Source organism: Polypterus senegalus, chromosome 9 (genome assembly GCF_016835505.1).
Source record: "Polypterus senegalus isolate Bchr_013 chromosome 9, ASM1683550v1, whole genome shotgun sequence".
In the NCBI taxonomy this organism is placed as follows: Eukaryota; Metazoa; Chordata; class Cladistia; order Polypteriformes; family Polypteridae; genus Polypterus; species Polypterus senegalus.
Genome location: NC_053162.1, coordinates 165757757 through 165776460, shown reverse-complemented (window position 1 = coordinate 165776460; position 18704 = coordinate 165757757). Strand labels below are relative to the sequence as shown.

Genomic DNA, 18704 nt, shown 5'->3' with positions numbered 1-18704 from the left:
AGTTCCTTGTGCCTGATATTACTAGGACTCAACTCAACCTCCCACCTATTACTCTGAAGTGGATTAGGTGGGTTGGAGATTATTATGTCTGATATGAGCAATCTGCAACCACGGAGAGTTTACTAAGCAGTTATTATTAAGACTTGACCAAGATATTAACATTGTTTTAGGGAGCAGGCTAGTCATTGCCTTAAAGCAAATAAATATTAGAAAAGACTAAGAGGAACCAAATAGCAATGTTCAAAATGAAGTTCAAAAGTCAGTGGTCAAAACGTAAAGGTCGAAACCAAGTAAATACCCACATAGATTCCTTAGCCTAAACAGAACTGTCATGAATATTTTCTGGCTGTTAGAAATATAATACTGTTGATTATTGTATTAGATTTACTTAATATTATTATTATTATTATTATTATGCTTTGTTAATTTTTCTCATTTTATCTTTAACATCATTTCGATATCATTATGTGGTTGCTTCTCATAGTAGCATCTATCGTAAATCATGTTTTTTGTACCTCCTAAAATCAATTTTATTGTTAATTTGAACACATACTTTTTAATGTTTATATGTTTTAACATTATCTTCTGGATATTATTGTGCCACCCTTTTGTTTTCTCACAAGACTTAATTACCAAGAATGGGATTTGCAGTGATGTCATTATTATCATCTCTATTTAAGATGGAGGTGCAGATACAAGTGCCTGGATTAAATCTGAAAGTTTCAAAAGGCAGTTAGATGTTTTTGGCTTTGTTTTTCTGACCTCTTATTTTTGGTAAACATTTTTGGGCTTTGACATTTGTGCTATTTATGTTCCTTTGTTTTGCCCCTTTCAGTTTATTCATTTCCAGGTCCATAATTGATTTTCTCAACGACAGCAAACATATTTTTATAGTTATGATTCCCATTGCCAGTCACATGTGCATGACATGTGACATCACTTGCCTTTTGATGACACCATGTCACCATTATAAAACATACAAGCTTGGGGATATAGTAAAAAAAAAAAAAGTGTTTTACTTATTTTATTAGGGAAAGAGTTTGTAGTTGTCTAAAGACTTCATCTTCTGTAATTCTGATCTATGAATTTTATGTTCATTTTTTTATTTTATATGGTGATTGTAAAAAAAACTTTCCTGTTTCTGCCTTTCACTGACTTTCTTTTATCCAAAGGTCTTTTGCTTATTCCCTCTGGCTCTTTAATTTCTGTTTGCTTAAACTGTCTACCCATTTATGAAGTATGTATTTTCTATTCGTTGGCTGTAACAAAAGCAAGAGCACATTCATGATTTTTTATTTTATCTAAACAATTGGATATCAATCTTATTGCATCCCCATCCTAAAAAGTGATAATACAAAGATGTTAAACATTATGATGCCAGTGATCATGTCATTAACAAAGGCACTGTGGGCATGCAAAACAAATGTCAAAGCAATAGCATCCACAGAGTAAAATTATCCTCAAATAGTGGCAGATTATGTCATCATCACAACAGTTAATTTAAACAATATCTCCAAAATTGAAATTAAGCAGTACAACAATAGACAAAAAACAAACCCCAGGATGTTAAAATCTGGAATAATTATCATCAATATTAATTAGCTATCAATTCAAGTCTTCTAAACTTCAAAATACACTAATAAGAATAAAAATTTACTTCATATTGTGTAATAAATTTTACTGAGCAAAGTATCTAAACATACCTTGTAAAGCACATAATTCACAAAACGTAGAATTTAGAAAAGGTTGAAGGTGCAGTGGATTTAAAAGTCAGTGCTCAATGCTTTAAAAGATATGAAGAAATAACCGCTAATAAAATATCACCTGCAAATATCTTATTAAAAAGAATACTAGTTGGCTCACCTAAATACTTTATAAAAATGCAACAAATTAAACCCACTGCTTTCCATGTTCCCTCAAACACCCACATTTAAATATGCTTTTTTCCATTGCATTATCATGGTGAGCCGGAGCAAATATCTGGCACACAGTGGCATTATACCAAGCATGGTTTTATAAAATAGCCTTGAACTTCTGTGTCTCATCATTTATATTCTTATTTTTTAATGAAAAACAAGATTCCAAATTGAGAATTCATAGCGAAATAGGGGATCAGTGCATAATTAATGCTTTTACACCACACAAACTGTAGCTGTAACTATAATTATGAGCTGTTTTATTAAAGTAAGATTACAGAATCCTGATCTCAGCTGACACTGTTTGTTGTAAAATGATGACATTTTCAACTGGGGGAATGTTAGTATTCTTTATTGTCATTTTCGTTTGTTTTTCTGTGATATATTGACTTTTGGTTTGACCACTACTAAACTGAAGTATTCTGAATTTCCTTGCTACTACAGGATTATGACTTTTTATACCATGTTAAATTCTCACAGATTGTAAATAAATAAATAGTCCTCGAGCACAAAGCAATAAAATTGCCCACGCTGAAATTAAATAGGACCTCCAGCTCAAAAACCAGACAAATGTAGCCAAATATGAAAAAAAACACCAACATGACTAATGTGCCAGTGCTCAATTTATTGTTCTCTCTTCAGTCCTCAGTGTACTTTAATTTTAATGTCATTAGATGTGTGTGCTGAACGAGGCAGAAGCAATTGTGATCTGTATCTTTAGTGTATGGTCTCCAGTAGAAGACTAAAGTCATAGTGATAAAGTGAAATATTATTTAGAGTGAAAACCCAAGACTCCAAGGCCAAGAGTCAGTATGTCTGCCCTGCCATATTGCTATCTGTGTTTCTTCAGATTACATGTGCCGGTGGAGCATCATTAGTGTACTGTTATTTGGGTGCATAGTTAAACACAGTTATAGTATATGTACGGATATGTACCCAATTATGAAGTAGGTATTTTCTATCCATTGGCTACAATAAAAGCAAGAGCACATTCTTGCTTTGAGAGAAAAATGTGTATATAGACACCCAGTGATTGCCAAATTCGGCAGCAATCTTTTGACTGGTAGGCCAAGACTTATGGCTTACATTAGTCTCCAGCTATTCAAAATAGTTATTGACCATCTTTGACTTTCGGTTATATGGAAAGATTCTACTACTATCAAGGCATAGATGCTTGACCACAGAATGAAAGTTTTAATCAGTAAACTAAATCGTGCCAGGCCAATCTACCTCACATCAACAAAAACATAGCTGTCCTTGACTGTGGGGTGTAAGCCTCTGTGCCTGTACACTGATTTTGGTGTACTTGTCGACTTGTTCAGAGCAAGAATTTATCTGACTAACAGACTTTTTGCTTCTGTTCAGTAGACCATCTTACCCTAAAAAAATAATTTTAGTTGCATTCAAAATTTTAGTAACCCTCTGTATGTAGTTCTCAAAGGACATTTAAAGTTAAATGGTCCAGAGTTTTTGTCCCCTTTTCTTTGCTCTTTCTCTGAATACACAGATAGTTATAAGGTTTTCCTTTTTATTTAAAGTTCCTCCTTGCTGATAGTGACTTTCACTTAGTTTTCCATGCCAGTATAACCTCTATCACTTTTTTTGAGCAGAGATTTTTACTTAAGCACCCATTAAGTACATTCTAGCAATCAACCCTCTATTAAATTGTTAGCTTCAGGTCATTGTAGTCAACATAGTCAAGCAGGCATGTTTATCATTTTTACATATGACTTTGTGTATGATGTGATGTGAATGATCTACAGTAAGTGGTCATATCTACAGTACAATATCTACATTTTGTCGGTAATGAATATATAAAGTGTATGTCGGTTTGTTGTTGTCTTTGTGTAGTTGTGTTCAGATGTCATCCTGTAACTCAGATAGCTTCTTTATTAATGTATTTATAAGATAAAATCTGGCCCAACCACTTCCAAGAGTGACAGAAAGTCATTTGGCACTTTGTGCTGAATGATCCATTTAATACCTTTGTTAATGTTATAAACCGTTGTGCAACACATTCTGGGATACTCACATCCTGATGTAAACAAGTTGAGACATCTGTATTAAGCAGCATGGAGGATTCTGAGGCTGACAGGGGGCTCACGGGCCTTGAGGAGATGATTCTGAGGCTGACAGGGGGCTTACGGGCCTTGAGGAGATGAGTCTGAGGCTGACAGGGGGCCCACGGGCCTTGAGGAAATGATTTTTGCCTCCCCATATGTGTTTGAACAGCCCCAACACCCACCCCCAGAACAGCAGACCTCGTTTTTTTTTTCTTTCTGATTCACACAATGTCACATCTTAAAATGTGATTGTCACTTGTTTCGCTTTATTCCGCAAACACAATTAATTCATCACTAACAGACAGATTTAAAGTGTGACCTTTTTTTAGCAAGACAGAGAACATAAAATCAGCAGCAGTCCCATTTTCGCAGTGAAATATTAGAAAAGGTGTTTTCTCTTCATTTTAATCCCTGAAGCTCTTTATTGAATACAAAAAAGAAAAAAACAGTTAAAGTGGAAAGTTTTTGAGCAGCCATTTGGCACAGAGTGCTGAGGCTCCATACCAACACAAAGCTTGACTCTCCTGTTCCATAAGCATCACTATGGCCTGGCCCCTGTCCCACTCTGCTCATACCGCTTTAATTTTGCACATTTTACAAAATTGTTATGGTTTCTTTTATTACCCATGAATGAGCCGGTTTACCATTTGAAGTCAAGGGTTTCCCACTTGGCATTTAGCAATTCCAACTTCTCCTTCCAATAAAGAAGCTAGCATAGTCACCTCAAAAGCTTAAGCAAATACCTCTAAAAATGCTCAAGAAAACATTGAAATGCTAACTTACTATCCTCAAGAATGAGTAACGGTACCCCACATAGCCCATGTGGTTCTCATCATGCTCCCTCAACCCCACCATGGATGGAATGTCACATTGGAATGCTTTAGGCGCTACCCCCATAACGGGACCTTGCCATGCCCATATACGGCACATCCCAGATGTTGAAACACAGATTAGATCAAGAAAAAGGTTCTGAAAAATCTTTTTGGGACAAATTGTTGAAAATGTATCACACAGGTCCTCATCGTTTGAATCCCCTTAGCAGTAAACCAAATGCAATATGGCTTTGGGCTTCTTCATCTGTTAGTGTCTATCTGATTCAGACAGACAGACAGACAGACAGACAGACAGATAGATAGATATTACACTATAAATGATTAATATCATAGACTTTGACATACATTTGGATGCAAAATACTGACCTTATGTTTATATGTGTATATTTAGAAATTCTTATGTTTGGATGTAGGATGTCAGTAAGCAAAATATACTCTGGGTATCTAACAGACCATGGGTGCCCATGTTTCATCTCTTATGTTTGGAGTCTGCATGCTTTTCTATGGTTTTTGAAGGGGAACTTTAGATTATTCCATTTTTCCTCTCACAGTTGACAAGTTAATTGTGCTGATATGATAGTTGCAGTGTTTGTGAATTATATTCAGTAGGTTGGCATCCATCCCATTTCTGTTTAGGCTCAAGCTTCCCAGAGTGTCGATCTGGATGAGTGGGTATGGTGAGGGTTTGGACCCTGTTGTATTAACAAGGTACAGATGTATTGCAGAAATGGTTTAGGGTTAAGGGCACACCTTGATTGCCACCTAAGCCCATGCTGCTAGGTTCTTGTATTCTCCTTGACAACTTTTTCCTGCTGTCTCCATTGTACCACCTCTCCACACTTTTCAATATAAATTTAGTATATTGCCTTAACATCTCCAACTGAACGTTTATCTTTGAGTGCCAGAAAAATTTAAAAGAGATTGACACTATAGTAGTATCTATATTCAATAAAACGGCCTTTCTCAGGGGACACAGAGGAGGTCCTTCTTCTTTACTGGATTAACTCACAGTATGCACTACCAAGTTAACCAGCACACATAATGTATAGTGGTCTAATGAACAAATTAATTGCATGCACAGAACACTGAATACGCTACACTATGGTATGAAATTAAATTTGGTGATACTCATACAATAAATGAAAAGATCCAACACACTACCTGAGGTGTTTGACCCTGCTTTCTCCTGCCTTGTTTTTTGTCTCATACTGGATTATTTGTCGACAGTGTATAAGGTTCCTTTTTGTACTTCTTTTAGACTTCTCATTCAAGATGGGGCAACTCTTTTTGCAACATCAGTGGGTACCATATCATTGTGGTGGAACCACTCCCACTCAATAAATCATAAATCACGTCAAATTTATATATAGAATTATGTATATATATATTATAAATATATGTGTGTGTATATATATTAGTGTGTGTATGTGTATATATATATGTGGCATGATGGTGCAGTGGTAGTACTGCTGCCTCGCAGTAAGGAGACCTGTGTTCGCTTCCCGGATCCTCCCTGCGTGGAGTTTACATGTTCTCCCCGTGCCTGCGTGGGTCTCCTCTGGGTGCTCCACTTTCCTCCCTCAGTCCAAAGACATGCAGGTTAGATGCATTGGTGATGCTAAATTGTCCCTAGTGTGTGTGCTTGGTGTGTGTGTCCTGCAGTGGGCTGGTGCCCTTCCCAGGGATTTGTTCCTGCCTTACGCCCTATGTTGGCTGGGATTGGCTCCAGCAGACCCCCATGACCCTGTGTTAGGATAATGCAGGTTGGATAATTAATGGATGGATATATATATACCGTGAATGTGGATGTGTGTTCAGAAAATTCTGGGATATTTAATACCTTTTATATATTTAGACATGCATTCACTGTTTTTGATTTTGTAGGAATAAGTACTAAGGTATCAACACAGACTGGTTATTTCAGCTAAATGATTTTATAGTATAGTGGAACTTAATAAATGATTGTGTATTTTATAAAGTTACGGAGATAACTTTTTTATAGCCTAGTGAGGTGTTATCTTTATGAAAAATGTATTATGATATATGATGAAATATGCTGTTGCCAGAATGCACATTTTAGTAGAATCCTGGCTTGTAAAACAATATGTTGTGAATTCTGCTGACCTTCATGATATGTAATAAGAGAAGCTGGAACACTCTGCTACTGTGCACTTTTTAAAATATATTTGTTGACATTCACTGCACTTTATGACTTTTCCTTCTGTGAAGTGAGGATTTTGACTCATTCTGGGTCTTCTTGGAATATTTTTTTTCACTTCCAGGAGACTTCTGACTGCCTTCACTCTAAAAGCAAAGCCTGTCGGGAAGCCTACAGCCAGTGAAAAAGAAGCAGCAACATACAAAGTAAGAGTGAATTGGGAATGATGGCTAATGAGTGTGTGGGACTGAGCATGTGCATGGCATTACCATCACAGGAGCTGTCAGTGTTCAGAAATTGTTACAGCTGATATAAACAGGGCATCCCTTTCTGTCAAGGTGTATTTAATGGCGTGTTATTTTATATAGTGACCTTCAGAGTATGAGGTAACTTATCCAGCATGCTTTTAGATTTGTAATATTCGGTTGTGAAAATACATTTAGATTCCTAAAACCCTCACAATGGTGTCTAGCACTGGAATTTTTGTTGATGAAGAGTCTGCCAGAATTCAGAAACTCTAGACGGAGCCCTTTGCATCGGGACCATGTGATGTTTTCACTTCTTTCACAAGAAGCAGTCAGCTGCTGCTCGCCTTACAAAATACAAAGGAAGTACCCCATCCTTCTACTAAAGGTCATTCTTTTCCAACCAAACTTTTATGCAACTCCCATGTTGACCCTTCTTGTGATCAATGTTCCCTCTAAGGAGTAGCCAGGTGTGTGGAAATTATTTTTCGTACGAGCAACAAGTACTAAATTTTTGAGCACCAGTATTACCAATGCATTTTGGTGTATATCCCAAAAAATCATCACATATATGAATATTTACTGTATTAAATATTTAATGTGAAATATAAAAAAATGTAACTGAACTGATCAAACAAGTTTATTTCTACTCAAAATTTCACAGAATATTTAAACAGTTTCTCTTCTGACCTTTTCTGTCTTCCATAAATGATAAATTCTGACCATTAATAGTCTGTCCAGAATTTGAAAACAGTTTTACTTTCATCAAGTTTACCAAGTATTTGCCATTTAAACCAGTGGTTCTCAACCTGTGGGGCGGACCCCCCTAAGGAGGCACAAAGTAACAAAAAGGGGGGGGGCGCGAAGATGTGAAAAAAAGAAAACAAGAATAAAAAATATGAAAAAAACATCTGTTGAAACCAAAACAAATTAACTTAAACTACATTCTGATACTAGAACAATAAATATAGAATTAGATAAATGTCGATAAAAATTAAGTAGGTATAATAAAATATGCATCTACATTTCAAAAAAAGGGGGACGCGATTAAAACGGTTATGAAAACTCGGGTCGCAAATACTTAATGGTTGAGAAACGCTGATTTAAACGATTTCGAGTTTTTGTGTTTACATTGTTCATTAGACTAAATCCTCTTCCACATTTGGCACACAATACCTGGAATGTGCCACAAATGTTCAAAAATGAAAATAATTTCTTAAAGTTATCCTATTTTTTAGTAAATGTAACCATATCTGAAAATGTTGTTAAACAGTTTCACTTTCTGTTTTTTCCTTAATAAGTATCTTGATCCTTGTTCAGTGGTTTAAACGCAAGTCACATTTGACTCTATAGCTTTGACAAGTCCTATATTTTTTCCTCTTAATTGGTGACCTGAAAAAATTGTGTAAATAAACTTAGCTAAGTCTCAATGTCATTCATCAGAGGAGTGTTTTTCAAGCATCATCTATATGCAGGTCCTCACGATGTGCCACACAATGTCGCTCTGATGAGTGTGGAATGGACTGCCATGAAAGAGCAGCTTCTGTTCTTCATTTGCCCTGCGTAACTGTTGTGCCACCTGAGGTAAACATCACCATATTTTAAAAATTTTACTTGTTTTCCATATAAAACTGTTGAACAGTGCCAATACTAGATAAACTTTCACATGCTGTTAATGTTATTACGCCAGCGAGCACAGTTTTATGAAGGGATTCACTTTCATTCCTAAATTTAATATAAAAAATTTACATTTTTGAAACTGTTAGATCAGTTGATTCATTAACTATCAAAGTGTCGTAGGCACGTTGGGTTCAAATGTTGAATTTATGCACTTGATGAACTCAAAGGCATTATTCTTACTTCACCAACTATCTGGTATTTGGCAGCAAGATCATGAATATCCTGGACTGCAAACACAAAACCTTTTATTTTCACAGCCAGCAAAATCTTATCTATTAAAGGTTTTACCCTGTAAGGTGTCACTTCTGTTCTGTCTTCATATTTTTGCTTAGATTCTGTTTTTTTTTTTTGTTTTTTTTTTACAACAAACATTTTAATTGATTTTTAAGTTTTGTGACTGAACTGATGTGAGAGTTCTGGTTCAAAATTGTATGGTCCAACTTCTTGTCACTCCATGCTTTCTTTTAGGTCCATTCATTAAAAGATCCTACTTTCAAACATATTTTGCAAATGACACCATCTGTCTCTGAGTACTTAAAAGTTTCTTCCAAAAGCATGTGCTGTCTGGCGCTATGTGGTAAGTTCATTTTAAGAAAACATTCCGGCGTCAGCCATTCTGTTTTAAATCCCAAACACTGTTACTTCGAAGTACTACTTGAACTCTCTTCAGCTTTTTGTTTAAACATTTTGAAAGTAAGAAAGAAAAAACAACAAAAATTACAAAGAAGAAACAGCATGGACTGTTTTATATAGCACACATTTGCTTAAAACTTGTTTAAATCAACTCAATAACTGATCTAGTTTATTTAATTTTTTTTTTTGTTTTAGTTTAATTTTGTTCGAAAGATGGGTCTTTTTGTGAGGGAGCACGTAAAATCTGAACAATGCTTCTAAAATGTATGATATCACTCACGCTCACAACTTAGAGGGAACATTTCTTGTGATGTACTGTTTAACTGATGCTTGCTCATGAGTTCATTGGGACTATAGAGTTCTCACTTGTGACATTAGCAACTAACGTGAAGACAGAACTAAAGAGCTTTGGATATTGAGAGTTTTAAAAAATAGTCACAAAGATGCAATATATTTTATGCATGACAGTAACAAGAAAGTAAATCTGCGAGAGAGAAATCAGTGATGTATTATCACAACTGAGAGACTTGGATAACTTATAATTCCAACTTGAGGCTCACATTTTCAATAATTTTGATATTCCATGATGATGATGTGAGTGTTCCACCGTTATTTTTGTCCAGAGCAGATCTAACCTCTCTCACCTGACTCTCACAATCTAGAACCCCGACTCTGTTTCAAGTGTTAGCCCCAGAAGATCTCCCACGTTTTACTCTGAAACTACCAACCCTTTTATTGACTCAGCATGTCCTGTTCATTTTTGATGATAGAGGCCACATGTACATTTTTACAGCCCTTCTGCAGCATTCAAATTTATGGACTTTATGTTCTTTAATTTGACAGTGGCAAAAGGAATCTTTTGAAAACACTGATCCTGTTCTATCAGTCAGACTCCCGCAAGTCCTAGCTAGCACTTGGTAGCAATGTGATGCTTGTAGAAATGATCTAGCATTGCACATTAGAGTTGGGGTTTTGTGGAGAATTATTGGTGTTCAGTGAACAAAGCAGAAACCACCTACATGTTCTTCTTAACTTGATTTTGTTCCTATAATTTTAAAAGAGTAATGAATAGGGTGTGTATAAATTTGTATCAAGCCTTTTATTTTGAGAATCAAACCTCAGGACTTTATACCTTCCTTACACAGAAAGTTGAAGATGTTCAAATTTCATCCATTTTTTCTGCCCCTACTTCCCTATCAAGACACAAGCCACAGTAGGTCCCATTACTTTTTACCACTGACCAGTGGGATCATGGCCTCAATGAATATTGGCCATCTAATTTATTCATATTCTCAAACTCTTGAACTTTTTAGTTTCCTTTAGAATGGAGATACACTTATATTTGCTTTTAAAACTGTCATCCTTACTCCTGTACAACAGAACAGAACAGAATCTACAGTAGGTCTTAATTTCTTAAGTGCTTGTGTTGGGTCTCTAACAAGACAATGCCCTGATCCTCCTTTTAACACTCAGACTACAGGACCCTCTGTTTTCTTAGCTGGAATGTATTCATTGTCCATATCTGACACACATTCTTCTACTTTCACACATCAGGTCTGTTTATATTCTGTTGATAGTCTGTGGGCAAGATCTCTGATTACACCTCTGTCCATCTTCAGACAATCAACCTTCGGGACCCAGCAGTTTCCTACATCTGACATCTCAATTCTGTATATGGTGCAGCCAATATGACGATTGCTTAAAGTCGTTGTAAACAACTACTTCTTGCTTGCCGGATATGAATGTGAAGATATATCAATTTGCAAATTACAGGCACTCTTGGCTCTGGCTGATGCAGCCGACAAAGATTTACATGTAAGTGCAGTAAAATGCTTTTTAAATGATTGCATATTCCATTATGCAAATGAGACCAGCACTCTGGTGTATGTTAGGAATATTTCAGTGTTATTTTAAACCGTTTTCATTGTTTTTCTTCTCAGTTTTTACTGTGTCTCTGTAATCCCTTTTTTAGTATATGCAAATGAGGAGTGCTACTGTGGTGCAAATGCTTGATACGTGAGCCCCACGCTCCCCCTCAATTTGATCACTATCACTTATCCCCCATGACATTTGTGTAACTCGCCCCTAGTTATCTGATTGAAGCCTGCATAGAGCACAAAAGGTCAAAGGTCCTGTCATCACATATTCCCAGTGAGTGATTATAATCTTCCCAGTGGGACCCAGCAGAGAGGGTATGTAGGTCAGGAATGAAAAGGGGAAATTGAATCATTTTTTAATTACCTAAAGTTGCATATTTCAGGGCAATAGTCGGCTATTGTGGTAACTCAAACTAATGGGAATTAAGATTTACTCTGGATTGCATAAAGGGAATGTGGAGGGTTATGTAATGCATAGAATTATAATACAGAGTGAATAACAAAAATGTGAGGCCATCATGTGCAGCCTCTACAGCTCTTGCACGCATTGTGCAAAATTAAGATCTGTCTGCAATGGTCTGACATATCTTTCAGGGTGGATTTCTGCTTGGCCCCACAATATAATTAAACATCACATTTATATTCCATGATGATGTGGATACAGCATGCAAAAGAGCATTCTTCTGAGACTCATCTGTCATTAGCGATAATGTTTACAAGTTGGCCTTGACCATTACTTCACATTCAGTTTTTGAGTTACCTTTATGAATTCAAATCTCTGCCAAGTTATTTTGATTTTTCTTTTGGTTTTTGATTACTTTCTTGCTTTATCATTTATTTCATTTTTGCCTTTGTTATGTTATGTTATGTACTTTCTGTTGATTTATAACCTGTTTTTACCCAGATATTGTGTACATTTATCTCACTGATTTATCTATCTCTATATGTTTGGACCGCTTCTAGTGCCTGATCTGATTGTAAACAAGTTAAAAAACAGAACATATCACAGTGCAACAATTGTCATTGTTCATGCACCTGTGCATCCAAGTATTGTTGAAAGTTTCAATGAATAAAATGTAGGGAAGAAAAGGTGAAGACCAGCTATGGTCAACATCATGTCCAATTAAGGTATTTCATCTTCCATCTGGCACAAAAAACAAGGACTATAGAAAATGAGTGGAGGAATAGATAGATAGATAGATAGATAGATAGATAGATAGATAGATAGATAGATAGATAGATAGATAGATAGATAGATAGATAGATAGATAGACAGGCTAATGAGGGGTGGAGAAAATTATGTATGAGCGAATGAAATGACAGAGGAGTAGATGGACAGACGGGTTCATGAATGAATGATGTTAAACTGAATGATTGATAAGTAGATAAAATGAAGAATAAATGGAATATTGGATGTTGGAGGAGCAGATGGATAGATAGGTAAAAGAGTAAAATGATGTCTTTGTGGATGATATATGGAAGAGGGAGAAGATGAGCTGAAGGATGGATAGAAAGTTAAATGAGAAGAAGAAAAGATGGATGAATAAATGGGGTGAATTATACATAAATGGTTGAGGGAAAGTATGGCAGAATGGATAGATTATGGACAGAATGTGGACAGAATATAGAGTGAATCTTTCTATATAATACGCTACCGTGGCTGTTCGTTTGTCTGTCCAGGATTTTAAATCACATGTAGCTTGCAAACCGTTTGGACTATTGACCTGAAATTTGATACACATATACTATGTGACCACTACAATCTGCCTTCTGAGTTATGATTGACCTCCAAGGTTATTCCTCTTTTTATTTTTATTTTATTGTAGAATCAACTTTCAGCAGCAGCCAGCAGGGCGGCCGTGCGGTGCATGTGTACGGGCGCCGTTGTCATCCCTTTGCCTTCAGTTCCCCTACCTCTTTTTTATATCAAATCATTCTTGAGGCAGGTTGAAGACTTAAGTGCCAGCTTAAGTGAAAACATTAAACAATACGTACTAAGTAATTGCAACACAAACACTACCTTAATCAGTTTTAATGTGAAGAGATGCCGAGAAAAGAAAAAAAGAAGCGGGTTGCTAAGGTGGAGAAAATAAGAGCTGCTCAGGAAGCAGCAAGCACATCAACCTCTGAGCAAACGAATGCTAAACGTACAGAGAAATAGGGTGAAAACTAGGAATGCTCAAGTCAAATGTATTCACTGCTCGTCATCATGCAGTGCGCCATTACTGGTATACAGTATAATGCTTGTAACTAACCAGAGAGAATTAATCTTGAGGTAGTAGGAATGACTGCAGACTACTTTGAAATTAGCAGTACAAGAGTACAGCTCCACTTTGCCAAATCTCTAATGTCTAGGGTCTATTATACTATTCACCTATTTTAAATCAGTCACACATAGATAGGGAGAGAAATACTTCTTGTCCATTAAGGGAAACCACATATAACAGAAGCATGGTTTTCTCATGAGACACCATTAAAACATGAAGCAGGGGACACTGTACACTGTCATTATATAGCAATATAGAAAAAAATGTAGCAGCCTTAAACTATACATACTATTAAATCTAACCTCTTTTTATATACTATTATGTATTGTATATTAGGTGTGTATATTTGAAACTGTCAGTCTCAGCTACCATTTCTTTTACTTAACCTGCTAAGTCCAGTTCATAGGTTTGGAGTCTTTCTCAGCAGCATGTAACGGTGCAGGTAGGCTCCTTGCTTCCTCTTCTTTAATGGAAGAGTCTTGAACCTGACACCATCAGTACCGTAATTCAGATGAACGTGGCAGATGAGGACAAAACATACCAAGTAAGGGTTTGACCCGACATTTGTGCGATAGACATATGAGTGCCGACAAAATAGCGCCGATTAAAACGCGGCGTCAAAATCGTGGCGACAAAATCGCGCAGACAAAATCACGCCAACACAATCGCGAAAGTTTCATTAAATATGAATTACTAGTTTAAAGCATATATAATAATGTTTATTTTAGAAGTCAATATTATGAGATGCGGCATGCCATCAGCACGGCACGCAGATAGTCCTTAAGATCACGCCCTGCATATGTAGGAAGAATTGCAGCAAGACGTTTTAATAGTTGAGCGTATTTAGATTAGCTGGCTGCCTGACTGCTGGTAATTCCGCTTTGTATACGATGCGTTATGCCAACCCTCGACTGAGTTATTTGTTCGCGGCATGCCATCAGCAGTTATAACAGTTATAACCTAGCACATAATGTGTACATAATGCGCACGTACGTGTCCCACTCTCTTGGCCTCTCTCACGATTTTGTTGGCGCGCATTTGTTGAAAACCATTTAGCGGGTTTGTCGGCGCTCATTTGTCCGTCGCGGTTTTGTCGGGGCTTATATGTCTATCACACTTTTGTCGGTGAACCAAGTATGGGGATGGTGAAAAGTGGAAGTGCTTTTAGTAAGTTTTAGTATTCAACAAGTGCAGTGCTGAAAAAGTTAAATAAATGATCCATACAAAGGTGGATATGGAGATTAAATAATCAAAAAGTAAAGCCAATAAAAACAAGATTAAAACAATGCAGGAGTCTTCTTTAAAATTCTCAGTCCCCAGTGCTTCCCTTCAAAAACCGACATCTCTCCAGGCTGCGAGGTCTGAATAGGATGCGCTGGAGAGGCATCAGTTTTAAAGGAAGGCACCAGGGCCAACAAAGCTCGCCAGTCCTATCCACTTATTTCTTCCAAAAAAACATCAAGTCAAGTTTTGAAAGTCCCTAAAGTCTTACTGTCTACCACACAACTTGGTAGCTTATTCCAAGTTTCTATTGTTCTTTGTGTAAAGAAAAACTTTTTAATGTTTGTGTGAAATTTACCCTTAACAAGTTTCCAACTGTGTCCCCGTGTTCTTGATGAGCTCATTTTAAAATACAAGTCTCGATCCACTGTACTAATTCCCTTCATAATTTTAAACAGTTCAATCAGGTCACCTCTTAATCTTCTTTTGCTTAAACTGTAAAGGCTCAGCTCTTTTAATCTTTCCTCATAATTCAACCCCTGTAGACCTGGAATCAGCCTAGTCGCTCTTCTCTGGACCTTTTCTAGTGCTGCTATGTCCTTTTTGTAGCCTGGAGACCAAAACTGCACACAGTACTCCAGATAAGGCCTTACCAGTGCATTATAAAGCTTGAGTAGAACCTCCTGTGACTTTTACTCCACACATCAAGGTGCTATATAACCTAACATTCTGTTAGCCTTCTTAATGGCTTCTGAACACTGTCGGGAAGTCGATAGCTTAGAGTCCACTATGACTCCTAAATCCTTCTCATAAGGTGGACTCTCGATTTTCTGACCACCCATTGTGTATTCAAACCTCCCATTTTTACTTCCTATGTGTAATTCTTTACATTTACTGACATTAAATTTCATCTGCCACAAATCTGCCCAAGCCTGTATGTTATCCAAGTCCTTCTGTAATGACGTAACAGAGTCCAAATTATCTGCTAATCCACCTATCTTTGTATCATCTGCAAACTTAACCAGCTTGTTACTTATATTCCTGTCTAAATCATTTCTATATATTAAAAACAGCAGTGGCCCTGGCACTGACCCTTGTGGATCACCACTCTTAACATCGGCCAGTTCTGATGAGGTTCCTCACACTCTGCTTCCTGTGTCTGAGCCAATTCTGCACCCATCTACGAACATCATCCTGAACTCCCACTTCTTTTAGTTTGATGTCCAAACTCTCATGTGGCACCTTATCAAATGCCTTCTGAAAGTCAAGATAAATAATATCATATGCTCCACTTTAATCATTTCCTTTTGTTGCCACCTCATAGAATTATAGAGTTAGTAAAACACGACCTCCCTCTTCTGAACCCATGCTGACTGTTTAGAATAACTTCTGTCCTTGCCAGGTGTTGCTTAATCTTATCCTTAATAATTCTTTCCATTATTTTTCCTGTGATTCCATTAATTTTCCTGTGATCTGACTAGAGTCAGAACTGGATAGGATGCCATTTTTTGATGCAGACACACTTCTCTGCTCTGCCCCATTAATACACATTTAGCCAATTTTGAGTGACTGTGCCACAATTTGAATGCTGCCTGTAGGGGTATTGTGACACAACAGGACTAACTACTGTTCTATTGTATTATTTGAACTTATACAACACAAATAAATATAACCTACTTGTATTTGGGATGAGGGCAGAAACCAGAGTACCTAAATGTTAATCAAATACACATAGGGAGAGTTTGCAACCAACCCCCCACATTGGTCAAAAACTGAAATGATGATTGAACCCAGTCAACTAGTAGGGCACAATGCCATCCCAGTTAATTAGAATGTCTATAAGCCTTTTTCACTTTATTTGTTTTTCATTATTGCTATGTTTTGCAAATCAATGCCATTTTCTTGACTTTTCTGAATCTTATACTCATACACGGTGAATGAGGAAGAGAACACAGTATAATGCACAGTAACTATTTATCTGTGTGCATATAGGATCTGACAGCATGGTGATTCAGTGGTTAGTGCTGCTAACCTGCTGTTCCAGTAGTCCAGACCTGGCTCATTCACAATCTGTTTTGAGATAGCACATTCCCCCCATGATCATATTGATATTCTATAGTTCTCTTCTCACGTTCCAAAGTTGTATGGGCACAGACTGGCATCCAATTCATAGCTGATTCAGGCTCTCTATTGAAGTTCATACTATCAAACAGACAGCCTTTAGTTTCTAGGATACAACAACTTTCTAAAGTGAACGCTATCCCAAAGTACATTACAAATACAGATTTAATATATGACTACTCACATACAGTTTTTGCAGTAGGCAGACTGAGGAACTTCCTCAGAGTCTTCCTTTAATTTCAAAGCAGACATTAAACTGGCAGCATATTAATAAAAGAAAAAAAGGTTTAATCAACAAAGCAAGTTAATCGTAAAATCAAGAAAAGGAGCATACTGTACATAAAATGAGGCAGAAAAAACTAGACCTTCTGACCTCCTTAAACACACATAGGATATCTGACTGCCCATGGGGAGGCTGCCCCCTTACTCTGTTCACCACACAGTTTCACCTCTCTCACACACCTCTGGCCTTCCTTCCTTTCTCCAACCCAATGAGTCTTCAACACCAACCACCTTCAACCTCCAAAGCTCCCGTGTACTTGATGAATGGGATTTAAAACTTGGATCCAGGAACACATTCACCAGCCACAATTCAGAAACCTGTGTGTCCTCTTGAGAAGCTCCCCCAGTGCCACCAAGTTATCCCTGAAGGCTTTTTATACCACAAAGTTTTCCTGGGGAATGCAAGATTGTTGTTGTTCCCCCAACTACTCTTGTTAATCTAATCCACAGTTTTCTGTAAAGGCCTAGGAGACATTTTCAAGAATAACAAATCTCTAGTCAGGTTCTGTGTTTGCAGATGTTTGTCACCTTTGAATTAGAAGATTCTCTTATTTTACCCACTTTCAGCTGTATTTGGTTATTAAGATTACATTTGAAGGGAAGAATGCTCAAGTCTGGAATGACAGGGATAGGTGCATACATTAGCAGCCCAACACTCAGGACCTCCCCACCCCCCAGTCCTCGACCCCCCACTCTTATTACTAGTTTTTGATTCCATCAGCATTTAATCATCTACCGTGCAGCAAATCTCTTGGGAGAGAGACTTTAGCAGCCTTGTACAAAATACGACGCAATAATTGGTAGCACTTTATTTTTAGTTCTATTAATTAATATGTAATTTTGCATTTAATTAGCGGGAGGCAACTTTATTTCTCGGAGTCGAATGCACTGCAGAAGAGGGATTAGCTTCTTACACCAATTTGTAATGAGCAGGTATTTTTTTAATAATATTACTCATGTTCATATGCTTTTTTTAAATGTTCTCGCTTGGCACAGCATAAAACAAATATTTTTTCATTACTTTGCCTGAAGTTTTGTGGTTGTTTTGGGAAGGTGAATGACTTAGTAAGGAGAAAATGGAGAAATACAAAGAGCTATCCAGGTGTGTTAAGAGCTGTGCCTCCTGCCTAGCTGGCAGCTATGGCATGTGTTTAATGCTTTTGTGCCAAGCCAAAGTGACCCACTGCAGCACACATGAAGCTGAAGAAGGCTGATTGAAGTGTCTGAGTAGACTGGCATGCAGGGGTTTGGAATGGTGCCAGTTCAAAGGAGGTCTTTTTCAAGTAGAGCTTTAAAATGGGCACAGTGGCTTAAGGACAAGTGTGAGCACATGTAGGTTGAAAGGCAATAGTCGTAGATGACACTTATTCTTTAGTTTTTAATTTTTCATTTATGGGGGGACTGTTCC

At 37.1% G+C, this 18704-nt stretch overlaps 1 protein-coding gene across 7 annotated transcripts in view; it reads left to right on the top strand.

The window, feature by feature from the left end:
- Positions 1-18704, top strand: part of pknox2 (pbx/knotted 1 homeobox 2) — a 278966-nt gene that overhangs the window by 159269 nt on the left and 100993 nt on the right. For 4 of the 7 annotated variants that reach the window (XM_039764129.1, XM_039764127.1, XM_039764128.1 and 1 more), the window contains one exon: positions 7095-7176. The exons of 2 other annotated variants lie outside the window; for them this stretch is intronic. The gene's annotated coding sequence lies outside the window, so the exon portion shown is untranslated. Of the gene's footprint in view, positions 1-7094; positions 7177-11324; positions 11344-18704 lie in introns of those variants that run through there. One more of the 7 variants, XM_039764133.1, reaches the window with a different exon arrangement.